At 43.1% G+C, this 17,718-nt stretch overlaps 1 long non-coding RNA gene across 1 annotated transcript; it reads left to right on the top strand.

Annotated features, from left to right (window-relative positions):
* The first annotated feature begins 464 nt into the window (after window positions 1-464).
* LOC134868023 (uncharacterized) lies at window positions 465-7,555 on the top strand. The gene is made up of 4 exons (XR_010166234.1): window positions 465-561; window positions 1,260-1,314; window positions 1,712-1,773; window positions 7,297-7,555. It is a non-coding gene; the product is annotated as an uncharacterized LOC134868023 (long non-coding RNA).
* The last annotated feature ends 10,163 nt before the right edge of the window (window positions 7,556-17,718 follow it).

Below are 17,718 nucleotides of genomic sequence, written 5' to 3' on the forward strand. Positions count from 1 at the left end.
TATTTGACACTTGACACTTTTACTTGATCGATTGTTGATCAGACAATTAATGCTATAGGAAATTATCGTTTTTTATTTCTATTTTTAGTCAGATTTGTAACCGCATTTACAATCTCTCATTAGTTTCCCTATCTTAATATGTGAACCCCTCTAATCACAGCCATTTAAATAGTGTCTGTAGGCCCTCTGCGTGGGCTCAGATGGGATGCATTTAGCAATAGGCTACCTTTGTTCCATTAAAAAAAAACGGCTTAAAAATATACAAACATAGTCAAATTAATTTCTAGAACTGCTTTGGTGACGCAGTTCTTGTAGAATACTTTTATCATTCAGTAAGTTTTTCCCACTCTCATGTCTGTCCTCTTAACCATCCATTAGCTTAATTTAGCATAAACCGTTAGCTTAGCCCTGTTCAAGGGTTATACACCGCGCGGCTGAACTTAATTAGGCTAATTAACCTGCCTCGTGCCGTATCGTAGCATATTTGACTGTAATGGATATCTTCTTTTAAACTAACGTAAAGTCCCAACAAGATGGTCTATTTCCTTTTCTTCAACAGAGGTAAGTCTGAAATGTTCTCAAATTTAACATTTCGGTTTTGTTAGCAAAACAAAATATAGCTGTTAGCTAGTTCCTACAGTGCAGCAACAATGATTGTAATTTGATTTACATGCATGAAAACTGTCATTTCTCAAGTGATGATAAATGTAAGTGAAAAGAGCATATATACAAACTGTAGGACAGTTGTGTGACCAAGGTGCATGTTGATTATTCACAAATGACTTAGCTTAGTTATTGTAGCAACGATTTAAGAGGATATTTATTGACTAGCCTGCTTTAGTGTTGTGGGATATCTCAATTTAACCTTGTACAGTGAATCTGCATTTTCATATTTAAAGTGTAAATTGGGAGGTGGTGCTTTTTAATAGAATGAATCTGCATGCTGAAAGATCTCGCTGGAGTGGAAGTGAGTCCTCTGTAATCCCTACTCCAAATACAATATCAGGCTAAATGTATTCATATTGGTTTTATCATAGTTATTTTATTATAAAACGGGATATACGGGTTTATTCACTTATTTTGTCTGAGGATTTGTGTCTGGATATATAGAATGTTGTCACTCAAAATGTTGGATTTAGCTCGATTTATTTTTTTTTAATAGTGTACCATCTTCCTTATTCACACTCCTGTAAGTGTCCCTGTTTCTTTATTGTTTGTATTTACTTTCATTCTTCTGTTTGTTATCCTGTTTCCACCAGAGGACACTGTTGCTCCAAAATGCAGCCCACTCCGCAGCCATGTTGGGATCAACAGGTAAGGCAGTGTGGTAAAGATGGTGTTACACAGATGATGATTGAAGATGATCCACATGCTTAGGCTGTTAATGGTGCTTTTCAATATATGACAGCTGGATTCATGATATTGACCAGAAGAGCTGTTATTTTTCCTGTATTTTTAGGAAATAGTATCAAAAAGGCAGAAAACCCTTCTGTAAAGACATTAAATAGAATATGACTGATGCTACAACAATTTCTATTTCTATTAATTCATGATTATTTTTACACAAATATGGATGTATAAGGGTGAAAATGCGACAGCCTTTCCACTAAAAGCATTCTGTCACTGTGTGTGTGTGTGTGTGTGTGTGTGTGTGTGTGTGTGTGTGTGTGTGTGTGTGTGTGTGTGTGTGTGTGTGTGTGAGAGAGATCAGCTCTCTATTCCCCAGGCCTGGCTGTGAACTCTCATCCCGCTTCCAGGACTGAATCATTTTTTGTGAGTACAACCGACCAAGTATGATTAGTTTATCAAACGTGTGCATATGTATTTCACGAGAGAGAGTCCAAAAAAAAAAGAGGGAAAAAAGTGGTATGATTAATTTACCAGCATTCCGCAGGGTCAAGGAAATTGATGCAGGATAATTGGGCACATAGGGAATCCTTGGCAATTTGTGCTTTCAGACTCTACTTGAGAAATTAGATGTCAGTGCAAATGTGAAATTGCTCCTCAATGTTCTCAAAGATTCCATGAAAATTTAAACATAAATCTTAAGTATTTCCAGCAAAGGGATTCTTCCCCTGTTTTTAGTGCCAACTTGAAATGAAGCCCTGTGAAAATGATCTGAATGAAAGTGTGTGTGTGTGAGGGGGGGGGGGGGGGGGGGGAGAGACATGCCAGCTTGTGTAAAGTTGGGGCTGCACTCGGAGGAGGATGTTCGGGGCTCATGCTCTCGGTAAAATCCTCATGCAAGAATTCATTAGGTTCTTTTTTTCTGACAGGAAGTAAAGTTTGAATTCATCTGAAGATGTGTAATTATAATATTGGAGCTGTGTACACCTATAGCGCGAAATATAACTCAGACGGAGCGGTATAGCCTACTTTTTTATTCTCCGGTTGTCAATTTGCAAGTTGTAGGTACAAACGTGCGACACATGTGTTCATTTGAATGAAAATAAATTACACAGGAGTGAATAATTGATATAAAGGAGAATACATTCGTCAAGTTCGGAGAGTTCATTGATTGATAAAGTTTTAATTTGAAGGACATATTTATTTTGAAACGCTGCTCTGATAAACCATTTGCTTTTAATCCACTGGTCATGAATTACATGTCATCAATTTAGCCCTATAACAAGCAGCACTGAAAATTAATAAATCATCATCTGATCCTAACTTGTGGGAAATTTGATATTAATGCGAGATCAAGATAAACTGATCGCTTAAAAGTCTCGCTCCAAACTTGTAGTTATATTCAAATGTTAGTGTTTATTCCTCACGGACACAGTGCTAAAAGAAAATGCTAAACAAGAATATTTTTTGGTAAGCATACTACATACTGACACTCTGGAAACGGCTTCATTTGTCCTCATTAAAAGCTTAAAAGTCCATGAATAAATAATCATTAAAGAGGATACTTTCCCCCCCCCTTTTTTTCTATCTTCGGCCTTATGCAAAAAACACCCACTGACTAAATAAAGATGCTCCATAAAGGCTGTTTAGAAGCATGCCCTCCCCCCTCTACTTCCACATTTAGAAAGCTGACATGCACCTAAAGATCAGTTCCTGCATTGGCTGTTGCCGTTGGAGGGAAAAATTGGACCTCCGAGAGTCAACTTAATGCAATTAAGTGAGGATGATGAGTCTTTCTCTCTCTGTGCTGCTGGAATCAGTAAGCAAGACGGAATCAAAACTTGAAGGCAAGAAGAAAAGAAAAAGAGCGCGAGATGAGCGTGCACAGACAGTCCCAGCGGTTTAATTATTTTAATTATCTCTCCTCTTTCAGCTTTCCTAAAAAAAGAGGCCATTAAAGGATGCCCGTTTGGGTTAATCTGATTAAAAAAACAAGATGGAGGGAGAGATGAAAGGCTGCAGATGTCAGTGCTAATCAGGGGAGTTAAAACTGCTATTTGTGAACTGGGACGGTTGTTAAAGTGGGTAGAAAGTGCGAGCAGTGCGAGTGTTTTTCTAAATGCGTTTTTCCTCACTTCAAAACACCTCCTTCCTGCAGCCTCTGTTGATAAACTCCCTCTCTTGCATCTCCTCACACTAAAGCCATGTTTGATTCTCCGCCGCGCTCTGTAACTGCGCTGGCAGCAGGTCAGGCAAACACAGCCCGACTGGAGAGGCATGTTAAAAGTTTAACTTTAGTCCCCAGTGAAACGGCTTCATTTTCGTAAAGGAAGATGCCATTTGATGAAGTGATGAAAGCGGCATTGGCAATTAGCAACAACAGAATGAATATTTCTTCAGATTTTTGCTGCATGTCGGCCAATATGGCATTATCAATTTACCAGTCAAATCATTTCTGTTATTAACTTGGTCTTAAACAAGTGAAGAAAGTCTGTCAGTTTCCTGTGCAGATGAATCATTTCATGCATTTAGAAAACTGTGTTGTTCTTGCTTGTTTTAATATGCATGAAGGGGGAAATTAGGTTGAGGTTGTTCTATCACCAAATCCTGTATGTACAGAACATTAGTGCACTAAAATCACTCCGAATGACCTTTTTCAATCTGCAGTATTATTTCAGGTCCTGTGTTTTAAAAGAAGATTGAAACAGAGAGAGGGTTTTGGTATTTCATTTTGACAGTTTGAAGAGACGGTCGTTTCTACGGTTGCTTTCTAAAGGATTTCAAAAAAAACATTCCCTTTTTTTTTCTCCAAAATGTAATCAATTTTTCAAATCATTTTTAATTCAAGCTGACTTGATTGGATAGAGAGGACTTCTGCAGTGTAATTATTTGATATAGTCATGCTGTAGCAAGCTGTATACTTTGCCTCACTCAGCAGATGCAACACTGTCAGCTCTGATAACGCAGGCAGTTGTTAAAGTTACTCTGACTGCAGAGCTTGACATTTGTTCAGGCAAGAATGAGCACAAACCCAGCACAGGTGTTGAGCCGCAGCATGGTCGAGAGAGGAGGGGAAAGGAGAGGTGGAAAAAAAAAACAAAGATCTACTTTCAAACTAAATCAAGCAGAAGGAATGTCCTGAGTGTGTACAGAGATGGACGGGAGCCCATGCAATATTAAAGCGCCATGTCTGGCGATGCCAACCGTGCCACTCCTCTCCGCGGCTCCCGCCCTCCCGGCTTCCCGGCCATCGGCTCTTCCCTCAAGGTGACACTTCAAAGCGGGCACGCAGACGTGGCAGGCCTGGCTGTCGGCATGGAGCCAGCCCCCCCCCTTCCCCTCCTCCCTTCCTCCTCTCTCTCCCGCCCACCACCCATTCTACCCCCACCGCCGCCACCACCTCAAAGACACAGCTCCTTCCCCTGCTGGGCCAGGTCAGCGCCAAGATCCACACCGCTCGCCGCCTCGGGAGCCGCTGTCAAAAAACTCTTCCCCACAAGCTTAATTAATAACGGGCCATTCCTAATGCAAACCCTCCGAATCTGCAGCCTGTTTCCCTCCCATCCTATTGGTGAGTTTTGAGGCCTCGACAGAAGGCAGACAAGCAGAGGATGGCTGGTTGGGGATGCATCCAAATCATTTGAATTCCGATGATTGGGATTCACATGCATTATTCTCCACGCTTTATAACCTATTTTCTGTGGTGTACAGCGCCCGCCTGTCTGTCTGTCTGTTTCTTATTTTTAAAGACGTCTCTCTTCTGCAGTTGATTGGAGACACTCCAACCAAAGAATATAGGGCGGGTATCCTCGGCCCATCTTGACAGGTGGGGAATGAAAAACCTAAATGTACACACACATACACACACACACACAGTCTGCATCAGCTGGGTCCAGGGCCCGTAATCACCTTTCAAACCTTGAGGGAGAATTTTACAGAGCGAGCCGTGATCGATATTTGCCGATCCGTCTGCCCGTATCAACCTCAAATAAAAGAAGAGTGCAGGAGACAAGGCAGCACCGGCAGGTCGTGGGGAGGTCTGTGGCACCCCGTTTGATGTCTGTGAGAGCGCTCATCAGTGTGTAGAACCGGCCTCATCTCGGCACGCCGGGTCACCGCCGCCTCACCCCGAGCAGCGCACGGCTGATTGTCTCGCAGTCGGGGCGGGTGGGGTTGTTGTTTTCCGAGGTGAGAGGACGGATCTTTTCCCACAAGCTGGGCTTCGGTTTTTTAATAGGGCCCCAGCTCCAAGACCTCGCAGGCCCACTCAGGCCGACACGCTGATGATGAAGAGGGGAACTCGTCCAAAATTCACTCCTCCTCCTCCTCCTACTCCTGCCAGTCCTCAGCTCATGTTGTTACTGTATTTTTATTCACTGCATGTGCTCCTCTGTCTCGTCCGTTGCATTCTTGATGGGCCGAGTGAGTGAGTGTGTGTGTGTGTGTGTGGGGGGGGGGGTTTGGGGAGTGCAGGCTAAACAACCCTGCGTGCCTTGAGAAGCCGTGGTTAAATGGTACACGGCTCGGAAACATAAGGTCTGTAAATACAAGCTCAGCCACGAGAGCATTGCTGCATTTAGGGCAAGGTGCTGGTTCCATTAGCTGACACACTGATATAATTAGGTCGTAATAAAATAGGGAGGCAGTGGAGAGAGAGGGCGTGTCTCAACTGAGGCCATTAGAGAGGTTGCATTTTTCGAAAAAAAAGTTAAACCTGTCCACCTGGAAATGCTCCCTTTATTCTACTCGGTCTCACACATATTTAGTCAGTGTCCTACTTGCAGAGTCCTTGTGATTGTTTCTCTAAACCCCAGAAGTCCTGTCCCTTTAAGCGAGCTAACTGGGGTGGTTGTAGGCTCAAACCAACCTAATTAGTACACTTACTGCACAGCGAGGGCAGGTATGAATGCGAGCCTTCGCGCTGCAGCCTTCCTCAGATTAAGCCTCTTTTTAGACGGGGCTGTAACCTCCCGTAATGATGCTGTAATTAACTTCATTAGCCTTCCATTCTCTCTTAGTCCTGGCAAAGTGGGCGAGGCATAGTTTGGGCCTCCGTTGAGATAAGAGTCGCAGAAATCGGTTAATCTCATCTGTCTGTGTTTTAGCCTCACCAATGTTGCTGTATTTCACGGGTGCTACCTGCTGTTCATCTTGGCGACATGCATGTGCCGGAGCGGTTTGTAATGAGTCAGGCATCGGGATTTAATAAGCAGAGCTTTACCAGCAGATCCTTCTGTGATTTGCATCCATGTCGGACACGAGGGCGTAAAGCGGGGTGATTGATTCATGGCTCGTCCCATATTGGAGCAAAAAAAGAGGGAGGAGAGACACAGTGAGACAGAGAGAGAGAGAGGAAGGCCGTAGATTTATTATCAAGCTCAGCGACAAAGGGAGGAAGAGAGTGTGCATATGTTAATCCGCTGGCTGAACGATGATCAAAGACTGGAACAAGCTGAGCCCTGCTGATCGCCTCGGGGCAAACGATGCTCTCCAAGCAGCTGGGAAAGTGTGCAGACGAGGAGTAAACAGATAGTTAGAAAAATCAATAGCCGAGGTTCAAGCCGCGGCTTGGTCTGAAGGTCAAAGGAGGCTGGTGTCTGCGGCGCGTGCCAGGAAGTCTGGAAACCAGGGGCGGTTTTAGGCCAATTTAAGAGAAGTGATGTGTTTACAGCTGAGTTGTGTCCAGGCATGAAGGAAGTTCAAGCTGAGGTTACGGCTACTCTGGTCAGCTTGGTGATATAAAAAAAACAAAAAGCACCAGGAAAGTCTGGCTCCGACTCTGACATCTAAGGAATTGATTCATGGGCAGTGGCATGGCTGTGTGTTTGGAACAATGACCCCGCATCGGCTCATTTGGGTTTCAAAGGAAGAAGGATTTTCTTTTTACTGTCAAAACACCCTGCGTGGGACTCGATTGTTCGTTATCTGTTTTCTCACCTTCTTCTTTAGACTGACCCAAAGTATTCCCACAAGGCCTCTACCTCGGGTACCCTCGCTGGATGGCTGCTTTGGGAATTTGTGCCATCCCTGTGATCTCGTCCTCAAGGCTCCTATTCGGTTTGAATTCTGCAATTTCCATCGTCAAAAACACCCGATTCTCCTATATGTCCTCATGTAAATATTGAACAAAGCCGGTCATCAAAGCAGCCACCCCGCAGCTGCATAATCTACAGTAGCTGTTGAAAAATAAAAATATTATCTGTCACGACTCTATTCATTATAATTTCACGTCTTTGTTTGGCTAGCTGAATAATTAAGAAGACTTAGCTTTTCACCCCCAAGCTTTGGCGTCTTTTGACTCCCTCCACTTCAGAAGCGGATTGTTTTTGTGATTAGTCACTTTGTTTAATCTGGTAATGATGGCATCCCCTCAGGCTAAGTGCCTGATTTGTGCTTACCAGTTTATTTATTCATTTGTACTTTTGACGCGTTAATATGCATAAACGGCGCAGAGCTCCGCCAGGACCCCGTAACGTCTCTCTGCACCTGTCAATTACAACAAATCCGAGACACCTGGAAGCAGCCACCCCGGTCTCGTAACCCCGATCGGGTGAGGAGGCGTCCTGTCAATCAGCCCTCCTCTACCCTGTCCTGTCAGGGAGACTTTCATTTTCAGCCCTTCATCTTCACTTCAAGCATGCACCATTAATTGATCCGAACTGCAGTTAATTATAATTGATGAGAGAGGCCTGCCAGCATGGCACAGGGATGGATACAGATAATACACTTCTGTACCAGTTGTGTGAATTATATGTTTATAAATTGCTTATGTCAGAATAGTTTTTTCACCAGAAAAAATTATGAAAATCTACTAGAAGAGAAAAGAAAGTCTGCACGATCCTCCTTTATTTGTATGACTTTTAATCTGATTTTGGATCTGAACCGCAAGGAAAAAACACATAGCAATAGACAAACCTATGATGTCTGGAATATTAAAGAATTGGGTATGAACGGTGGAAGGTTGTAAGCAATTCAGGACACGATCCATGATTTATGGTCTGTTTATTTATAGTGTCACTGTAGTGCAAATGTAGCCGAATGACTCTGAGCAGATGTGTGTATTTGCCATGTAAATAAGCAATTGCACAATGCATTTAATAGTAATGTCAACCACATGTCAAATAGACTACATCTAAATTAATGTTCAAGGAAAGGACTGATTCTAAGCATAAATGGATAAGCACCCAACTGTGAAATCAATTAAACTGAAGGAATATGATAGGAAGGTAGGAGGGGGAGTGGGTTGTCAATTGATGGTGGGGTTAATTAGTTGGATACTCATGATACTAATCACATCGTTTGAGTTTATCTAACATTTAGAAGTTTTGACCAAAGAAAAGTTGAACTGAAATAGTGTTGACACCAAACGTCAAAAGGAACCAGCTGACCTCTCTTGCCGCAGCCTGACGATTAGAAATATTCGGGTGTGCTGTCAAACAGTCGGAGACCTATAATATACTGCAGCGCGGCTCCGTTAGCCCTACAGCGGGCCTCTGGTTATCTGATGCAAATGTTCCCAAATGAAACGAATGGGAAAAATCAACAAGCTCTGAGTAATTGCAGCTGATAAAAAATGCATGGGGTTTGTGGGGGCCGGACTCGGTTCCCGCAGACGCAGGGAAGTTATCTCTCATTACCCGAGCCGTGATAAAGTGCACCGACTTCGGCGTCAAGCAAAAGCAATGCATTCAGCTCCGTCTAATAAAGGCTGCTGCCTACCACGCTCTAGCCTGTGAAATCCATTTGCAGCAGTTTGTTATGGAGGAGAAATATTGTTGCTTGCTGCGGCGATTAATTTTCTCTCTCTGTGCTTTGACGCTTGTCTCCGTAGTTAAAAAATCCCTGCATATCAAGTCTAGATGTTTTATTCATTTTAGAACTTAATTTATATACAAGTATGGATCTAAACTATGTGCAGATTTCACACTAACAACCCCCATAGTACATTTAAAAGTAGAGTCTGTTGCAATTCTTCACCGGTGTACTGGGAATTTACGATATAACTTTGTTTTCAACAGCAACTAGTCTTTATGTGTTTCTCGCTGCGCCTTATTCAAGACCTTCAATCTGCCACCTGAATGTCAGGAGTCAGGACGAGTTTTAATGCACGGCATCTGCCATGCAAAACAGCTGTTTGGCTCCAAGAAATCTGAATAATAAAGAGGATGACATGACGGCTGTTGCTGCGAGCACAGCAGGGGATCCAAACTCCACAAACCAAAAACATGAGCCTAGATTATGAGGAGTGGAAGAGGTCGGTTTCATGGTAAAGATGAGCAGCTTTTCTGTGCTGCTGGGGAGATTGTAGTCTGTGGAGATTTGAAAATGATTCAAAAGGGAAAAGTAGATGTGTTTAAGGCTTCAAATTAAAAACAATCTGGGAAAGATCAGCTGGTGCCAATGTTTCCGCATGTTTTAAAAACCTGCTAATTTACTTGAAGTTGCTTCCGTTTCCAGATCGAAAAATTGACGAGCAGTTGTTCTTCTTTCAGTTCAAAGTACATGATTTAGAGCAGTGAATCATGTACTTTAAGTAATCTTGGCATTACTTAAGAGCTGCTTTAATGTTTTTAAGTCCAAGTCAAGTATTCAGGAATGATTTTAGTTTTTTTTTTGTGTTAGCATTGTGTCCATTTTAGCATGCTGACATTAGCATTTAGCTCAAAGCACAAGAGTCAGTAGCAGATAGAAGTTAGAATCGGAGGATGAAACCCTCTTTATTAGTCACATACATGCACACAGCAGAGCACACACAGTGAAATTAGTCCTCTGCATTTAACCCATCCTAGTACTAGGAGCAGTGGCTGTAGGTTGTTGTTACTTTGACATTTTTACTTCAATACATTTGTTTCTTATTCCAATCCACAAGTCTCACAGGAGTATAAATCCTGTCTCTATAACTTTTTTAACTCAGTCTTAAGCTTCATCACTCGGTGAGAGCATGAACTTATTTGAAACCAATGCAGAGTGAGAACATATCTTTGAAAAAAGTAGACATAAAAGTGAGAAAAGGAATGATGTATCATCCACGTTAAGTTCCGCACACAACTTGAATGAATGGAATCACATTTGTTCCCGAAACATGAAAAAATATACATCCATTTTTTTTAAATATATGCTTTTGGAAATGTTGAACAGCTATGTAAAGCACTTACCCAAAATGCAAAAAAACACATTAATTACATTCATTGTTCTGCTCATCCTCTCCAAAGTCTTCCAGAAAACACTGTCAGGAGATGATCCCTTTTTGATGACAGATAACACTTCTGTGAACTTTGAGATCAGCATGTTGCCCATGCAGATGAAAGGATCATCAGCAATTCAGGAAAAAACTTCACTTCTCAACTAGGGTTAATGCTTTTGGCAGTGCACTGACGTCAACAGCTGTTCTCAAACAAGCCCTTTGATGACTCATTGACAGCAGAAGCTCCCGATTGCCACTTTCACTAACTGGGGAAATGTCAGCGTCTGCGCTCAACGGAGGCTGATCACAGTCCCTCCGCAGCTCCCGCCTGCCAGAATGTGGCAGTGATGAAATAGCACCGGTGCTAATGGATGTTAGAGCAATCTTGACCCCCCTCCAAAAAGCAGGCTCTCTGTCTCCATTAAAAATGGGCCTTTTACTTTGGTTTGGATCAGAGCCTGGGCTCTCTGTGTGCCACGGGGAGTATCCAGACAAAGGTAATTGTGCGCCTCATCGGCCCCTCCACCTCCACGTCAGGACTCAGGGGGGCGCCTGTGGAGGATACGCATTTTGAAATAGAGAGAAAAACACACACAGACAAGTAATGATTAGGTTATTAGCGCAGAGGTGACTAATTACCTAATTGTACTGTCAAAAGGGGGAGCAGGAGGGGGGAGTTGGGCTGCAAGGTGAGGTGAGGAGAGGGGAGCAGAGGTTTGGAGAGACTTCCCCCGGCTGGGCTGCAGGGGTGGCTCCCTCACTACACATCTCTTTCCCCGCGGCGTCCCCCCAGCCTGCTGTTCGGGTCCTGGTGACATCTGCTTGTGGCACGGCGGGTCCTCCCTCCCCTCCCTCAGAGGCCGGAGTCACCCCCCCCACACACCCCTGCATGCCTCCCCGTGCAGATGTTTCAGTCCCTGGGTCCTGCCTGCGTGGAGAGCGTCAGGCCTGTTTGATGTGCGATGAAACAGAATCAAGCGAGCCACTCGGGGGCTCAGGGAGCAAAGGGGGGAAGAGGGGGCGAGGAAGGGTACCAAGGAAGACAGGACCAGGGGGTGGAGGAGGGGGGTGAGTACAGGGAGGAAGGGATGTTGGGATAAGTCTCATTACAATATCAATCAGAGGACGAGCATAGTGTTGGGATGTCCCTGCACTGGAGGTCAGAAATCTTAGGAGGAGAGGGGAGGAAACAAGGAGAGGAGAGGGGAGAGAAAACTAGTGGAGAACGGAAGTGACGTAAATGGCACAACAGCCTAGGAAATAAGAGTTGAGAAAAAGAGAGGAAACACACTTGTGAGGAAAGTTGATGAGGGAAGATTGAGAAAGAAAGAGAGGAACATTTAAAAATAATAGCAATTAAGTGGAAAATGCAAAAGGAAAGGAAGCAAGATTAGAGGAAAGAGGAGGCTAAATTAAACTATGAAATGAGAGGAAATAAAGCAAAATATGGTAAGACATAGATCAGATGAGACAAAATGAGATGTGAACTTAGGAAACGAGAAAGGGAGCAAGATGAAAGTAGAGGAAACATCATAGGAGGAGATAAAAGGGTGATGAGGAAAGGAGGACAGGAAAGAGAGCATGAGAAGAGAGGAGGAACTGGGAGAGACGATAAGACAAAAGGATATTAGAGATGAAAGGAGGATACAAGAGGAGTGAGAACAAGTGAACAAGTGACAGGAAGAGAGAAAAGGAAACTGGATGAAAGCAGACAATATGAAAGGAGAGGAAGCAAGAGAGTAAAGGAAATAAGTGTAAGAGAACGGGAACTTACAGGAGACATATCAGATGAGACACAAGGAGATGAGGAGGCAAGAGATAGGCAGAAGGAAAACAATGAAACTAAACCTAAAGAGAGGAAGCCGGAAAAAGGCAAGTGAACAAGTGAGAGGAGAGGAAACCATGGGATAAAAGAAAATTGAAGAAAAGGAAACAATCGAAAAATGACAGAAAAGGAAATGAGGTGAGGAATTACATGGAAAGGGACACAGTAAGTAAGACAAGAGGAACAGAAAGGAAATTAGGAAAGAGGAAATAGCAAACAAGGGGAAAAGATTTACATAGGAAAGGAAATAAGATGAGAGGAGTCGGAACAAAAAGGAGAGAGCAATTGCGATGATGAGAGGAAGCGAGAGTAGAGGAGCTGGTCGCATCTTTCTCTCATGTCTCCTTCCTCTCTTTCTTCCTCCAACATGGCTTCCTTCCCTCGTCTCTTTGCTCTCCGCCTTCCTCCGCACTCCCTCATTTACGCCTGCATCTCTGCGCCTAATCCTGCTCCCTGTGCACTATGTTAATGATTGTTGTGAAAGAACAGAAAGTTAATGACGACAACCAGGAGAAAGACGATGATGATGATGATGATGAGGAGGATGATGATGAGGATGATGATGATGAGGATATGATTACCACTTAGTGCGGGCAGTGGCGTGCCACGCGGAGAAAAAGTTTAACGGCAGGAAGTGGGTGAGGAGGCGCTAACGGAGGATCAGGTGACGCGATGGATAGGTTAGCTGTTAGAGATCAAAGCGAAAAACAAAGGCGGATTTCAAACGGGCCCAGAGAGCTTGGCAACAGACCCGCGGCTCCTCTGATAATACTTAGATCTATAAATGTTTCCCTTTTTTTATTTATTTATTTTCTTATTTATTTTTAAAATTATTCATCGCCATAATAATTTGGGCCTAACAAGCACTTGAGGGAGATGGCTTTCTTTTGCATCTCTCTCTCCCCCATTTCTTTAGTTCCCCGCTCCGTGGATGCTGGGAGCTCGGGGATTTGGGGGCACTATTAGAGAGAATTTCTTTTATTTGCTGCTAATGAATGATATGCATGATACTATTTTCTTTTTTCTTGTGTACTTTGCGGGGGTAAGCGCGAGGATCGGGGCAGGAGCTGGAGGATTGGACTCTTTTTCAAGGCTTTGTTCACTTAACCCTCTTCGCGCCTTCCCGGAGAGTGCACGAGGTTGTTATCGTCACTTTGCCAGATTTCCAATTCAAATGTGCAATCATACTTCACTTGACACCAGTGATATGGCATAGTTTGACTTTGTTTTTCTATTTTCAGTACCACTGTATGTTTATGGAATATGGGTTAACTGCTCTGTAGATTCAGGAGAGGCACAGCAGGTCTGTAAACATCTCTGCCGCCACCGAGAGATATAACTGCACACTTACCGCTCTTGATTGTTAAAAGGATTCCGACTGTTTGTTTTTTTACTTCCATATAGAGCAGAACAGAGCAGTTTACTCATCTGGTGGTTGGCAGACACTGTGCCATTTCATTCATCTTCACCACGTGTTTAAACATCACTTTAAATGTCATACTGTACAGGTGAATTGATCGAGATCGCCACACACACACTGAACATGTCTGCAGCCTAGAACAGCTTGGAACTGCTCAACTCTGACCAGTAGTTCAATGAGGTTCAATAGAAACTTGAAACCGGCCTAAAATTGTACTAAGGTTTAAGTTACTGATGAAATAAAGGTCTCACACACTGACAAAGAACAGCCTTTATATCACCTATCCAAAATGTGCTTTAAAGCCTACTTAGGTTATAGAATCAGTCTTTAAATAATGTTAAAAAATGGCCTCTGTTAACTTTTTTACACTCCTTCACCTTTAAATGGGCAATACATTGATCCTGGATAGCATCTTAAAGACGAGATATACTTTATTGATCCCGAATTGGGACATTTTTTTCGTTGCAGCAGCATGTAAAACAAGTATTGCATATAGTTAGAATAGAATTACTTTATTGATCCCAATTTGGGACATTTTTTCGTTGCAGCAGAACAATACAACACATAAAAACAAGGCAGTGTAATTACAATAAAATAAAATAGCCTTTTAAAAAGAAAGTCAAAAAGATACAATTTGGACAAAAAATGTACAGAAAATATAAACAAAATATAAAGCAGAATATAATATGTGCAATCAGTGTGAAGGTGTGGAATATTAAATGGAATAAATATAGAAAATTAGAAATAAAAAAAGAGTAGAACATAAACAATTAGACTATATAGACATCTCCAAATAGAAGATAAAACAGAACTAAAAGAGTGAAAATATAAAAGTTGAACGTGAATTAAAACTATGTAAACTATCTGACACATAAAACACTTCTGAAGGGCTAAAAACACAATATAAAAGTGGGATATTATTTACATTTAGTGTGCAAGAATGGCATATTAAATTAAATGTAAATGTAAAATGTACAGTTAAAAAGTGCTTTCCAAAAAAATCTAAATACACAAACCTTTGCAAGATGTGACATTTGTGCCAAGTGTAGGTCTAAATTGTCGGCTTGTAATTCTGTGCAAATATTGTTAGAATGATCAAGGATCAAGTGTTTGATATACATGTGTACAAATGACACAAATAACATAGACATTTTCACCTAATTACAATGTCTGTAACACAATATTATATTAAACCACCTATTGGGTTATTATGGTGAATTTGATCTTTCATATTTATTTGTCTAATCTGATGCACACCTGAGATTAAATGAATACATTCCTGATAATTATACCGACAATAATCGGTAAAATGTATTCATTAAATGAAACTAAACTCCTTAATCAACTCTATTTTTGGAAAGCAGGAACTAAAATGACAGTTTCAGGGGCTCATAACAAACCTAATGACTTGTTAAATCTGGTACTTTCACAGTGTATTCTCCTGCTGCCTTACAGTATCAGGTATTCATTCAGCTGTTTGTGCAAAGTTGTTGATATTCGCTGGGGAAACACTGACCTTCACCTCTCTATGCAGGAAATTATGCAAATACTTGCTAAAGTGTCGTCTCGGTAGACTGTAAAACAACCACACACACACACACACAGACACACACAGACACAGGGACATAAACTATCTTGCCTGCAGAGATGGCTGCAGCTCTGTATTCCAAATGTTAAAACAGCAGCCTCTGTGCAGCCGTAAACATGGCCCGATAATGACCTCCCATCTGACTGGGGAGGGGCTCCTCCTCGTCTGTCCCTCCTCTCCTTCTTCTTCTTCTTTGGTGTGATGCGTGCGTCGACCCCGGCCCCCGGAATAAGAACTTTGAAGTTGCCTCTCTGCCACCTCCTGCCCAAATCGGCAGCTTCAGATGAGAGTTGATGGAGGCGCTATTGTCTCCCTTTGGAGCGCTCTGCAGGAGAAGGCTGTGTGATGAATGTTTGAGCAGCGGTGATATAGCTGCACTTTTCCCATGCTGAGAGTCATGCCAGAGGCTTCACACGCCTGGCCGGTCAGGAGGGAAGTCTCCAGGCCTGGCCGCCCTGATCTTTACCTCCTACAGTGGGCTATATGGATGGGGCTTCAGGGAGCTCTGGGGTTAAAGGTCACCTGTGTAAGTGTACAGCAGCTCCATAACACAGCTGAGAAAAATCCTCGAGTTGATTCACATTGAAGCCTTCTCTTTTACACACACGGCACAAAAACAAAGTTCATACTAATACGTATGGACGCACAGGGCTTGTGTCGATGTTTTATTCAACCCTGTAAATGAACATTAATTCATAAACCTCATACTTCAGTCTTCTCCATGTTGCATGAGCAAGCGTTTAACTTTTAATCGGGCTTGTCGACACATGCTTTCGTCTGGATTTAAAAACCAGCGCAAATTGACTCAATTAGAGCGATATGGCTGCATTCCAAGATGTGAAGTCTTCTTCTTTGTTTGTTTTCTTGCACAGCTTGTTGCTCCCTAAACCCAGAACATCTGTGCAGAGGGAGGGGACGTGGGGGGGGGGGGGGCAGGCCACATGGGGAGGTCCTCCTCTCCCTCAGTCTGTCAGCCCACCTAACTGCTGCTGTGGCAGGCCTGCCCAAGGCAAGACCACAGGCTAGGGCCTCTTGTGGGCCTCCAGCAGGGCCAGCCAGCCTCCCCGAGCCCATTAGAGCACCCTTCCTTCCACCTCAGCCCGGTAGGCCCCCACCTCGCCCTGCAGCCCTGTGCCCCAAGATGCCATCGCTCTCCGTCCCGCTCGGTGCCACGCTGAAATAACTCTATTGTTTTCCACTGTTTGCCATGCTGTGTTTGTAAGAGGAGCGGTTTGGGGGCATGCTGTTTTATCTTTATTTATTTTGCCGCTTTTGGATGGCCTTGTCCTCAGGCTGCGAGGTTTGGAATCCTGAGAGGCTTCGGATTCCAGTGGTGTGTGAGTATTTTTAGGGAACAAATCCCAGGAAAGGCCTTCTTACAGTTACTGCACTAATGTGGTGCGACTGTCAAAGCTTCCTTGCATTGAGTCGGACCAGCTTGGAGGATAGCGTCAGCCCTTCCCCAGGATTCACTGTGTCCTATAGCAAAAACAATAGCAGGGTGTATCTCAGTTGTATATTCCCCTCTCTGCTTCTTACATCTTATGATTTAATGAGATCGTCTCTGGAGCCTCCAAGATTCTCAGAGGCAAGGTGAGGTGGGGGGGAAATGATCAGATATTCTGGATATCCTGTGATTCTCTGTCTATTGGAGTCTTTTTGATCTAAATGAAACTACAGGGTGCAGAACGGACCCTGCATGTGAATCAGACCGGGCGACGTTGCATACGAGCTTCAGAAATACCAGGAGAGCAAATCCATGTTCAACCCCGGCTCGTGGATGCAATTTGTGAACGTGAGCTTCTGAAGCGCGCTGTAATGGTTCAATTTATAATTAATAATATCTGATTCGCCCGATTGCCATAAACTTGGGGAATAAAAATTGGGGTGTGTTGGGGTTTGAGATGTTTTTTAAAGCATTAAGTATTCATGATCCTTGATGGATATATAAACTGTGGTAAATCCATTGCCTTGAATATTGATTATTTCTAATTAAAAATGCAGTTTGATGAGAAGGTTAACAGCTTTTCCTGGTCAGCCGCGCTCTACAACTTTCATACTAGTTTAAAAATAAAAATCCTGACCTCTTTGTGGTGTTTCCCTGTTTGCAGTTCTGTATGCCAATGAGCTGCGGAGCTCTTTAAGGAGCGAGTCATTAGTTCTAATTAAGATGTGGTTAACTGCGATGCATTAAAAGGCAAACGCCATCATGTTGAAGGATGGGGGTGTCGCTGCTAAGCCGGGCTGGAAACAGCTGTTGACTTGCCTGATAGGGTCACGCTTTAAACAAATACTCCCTTGAGCACAGCGAGAGAAGGGGACAACTACTCGCACAAAATGATTAAAAGCACAAC

This window comes from Eleginops maclovinus, chromosome 8, assembly GCF_036324505.1.
Source record: "Eleginops maclovinus isolate JMC-PN-2008 ecotype Puerto Natales chromosome 8, JC_Emac_rtc_rv5, whole genome shotgun sequence".
NCBI classification, from domain to species: domain Eukaryota; kingdom Metazoa; phylum Chordata; class Actinopteri; order Perciformes; family Eleginopidae; genus Eleginops; species Eleginops maclovinus.